The sequence below is a fragment of the Atta colombica genome, unplaced genomic scaffold (assembly GCF_001594045.1).
Source record: "Atta colombica isolate Treedump-2 unplaced genomic scaffold, Acol1.0 scaffold187, whole genome shotgun sequence".
In the NCBI taxonomy this organism is placed as follows: domain Eukaryota; kingdom Metazoa; phylum Arthropoda; class Insecta; order Hymenoptera; family Formicidae; genus Atta; species Atta colombica.
In genome coordinates, this window is record NW_017259279.1 from 2,798,621 (window position 1) to 2,800,281 (window position 1,661).

Sequence of the window (1,661 nt, forward strand, 5' to 3'; positions counted from 1 at the left end):
CATCGTGAAATCGAGTACCATGACGCGGGATGTTATAAGCAAGAAAACTGCCATCCGGTAATTACATAAGGAGCACATCGAGCCGACGCGTAAAATAAATTACGCGTCCAATTACCACAGGCTTCGAGCCAAAGCGGAATAAGTATAGTCCGCGATGCTTCCGAATGACGATGCTGCATCCTATGGACCAAATCGATCTGGTTGCTCGTCCGACGACGCGACGCGACCACCGACCACAAAACGGACAGGACTTTCTCGGTCTGCGCGAGGATCCAGGAACCGGCACGACGGTCGACGGCGCGACAGGCGTTATACCTCGTAATGAACATATTCAATTATGGTTTTCATTAAATTCCCGCAAAAAAGCACGCGACCGACGCGAGCGAATTTCAGCGTCTCTCACTGTGCAACGTCACATTCTTCCTCCTTCCTTTTTTTTTACTCTTTTCTTTTCTTCTTAATTCCTGCGACCGTTTTATACAATCTCTGGACTCTGTGGTCTTCGTGCAAATCGTGGCGCGAATAGAAAAGCATATGTTGGGATTACAATTTTAATCCATTCATTGGGATCACACACACACACACACACACACACACACACACACACACACACACACACACGTGCGCGCGCGCACACACACACAATCCCGTGTCTCATAAGGTCTTAATAATACGGATTAAGAAATAATAATACGATTAAGAAAAATATGACTTTCGGTAGAAAGCTTTTTGTGGAGAAGAGTTGATCTCAAGCTATCAGAAACTTTCGCGTTTAAATCGTTGCGATGAACTTTGGTGAAATCTGTATGTTTCAATAATAGTAAATTTCGAAAAGCTGGAAAGAATGATATTATAAATATTATCTTTGTGCGATACATAAGTTATTGTGGTAGGCTTATAATATTGTTCTGCGGGTATTATGTTACTTAATTGCAAAATTAATTAAAAGATGGTTTTAATTATGGCGCTATAAACTGTTAAATTATTCGGATGCAATAATAGTTATGTCCCCGCTAATTATGGATTAACATTTGTACGCATACTAATAATGCGATACGGAACGATATAACAATTGATAATAAATAGCAATCAGGCGAAACACACGTATCTCGAACAGATGATATTGTCGCGCCCTGGGGAGTCTGCGTGTCCGTATTCATAAATAGTTAAATACGTTAAACACGTTGCTTTAGCTTTAAACAGCTCTTTCGCGACACGCGAAAACATAAAAAATAGATGAGCTGCATTATTAAATCTAAAACTTTCATGGATATGGATAATTAAAAATTATTATTCTCTAAAAAAATGACGTTCCAAACTGAATGAAAAGTTTATGCACGCAACACATAGGAATTTCTCTATTTCACTTATTTTCTAATTTATAAAAATATGATGAATCTAAGCAAGAATTTGAATATTTCGAAATGAAAAGATCTTTTAATTTTCTAGCTTAAATTTTGCATTTTTTAATACAATTCAGAAAACACGTTTGTTAAAAGGACAATATTTTTACATTGTAAAGCACACAGCTGTATAATCGTCACTAGAAGGTGTTTAAATCAATACATCATTTTTTAATAGAAACAAACTCCCCTGTTGTAAGTTGAATATTTGTTGTGCACCGATAGTTTATAGATTCTGCTTCGTTATTTATATATATA

General features: G+C 37.1%; 1 protein-coding gene across 1 annotated transcript in view; it reads right to left on the reverse strand.

Moving 5' to 3' along the window:
* The window catches only part of LOC108686497 (nephrin-like), a 35,472-nt gene that overhangs the window by 14,895 nt on the left and 18,916 nt on the right, over positions 1-1,661 (reverse strand). The gene's annotated exons all lie outside the window — the stretch shown is intronic.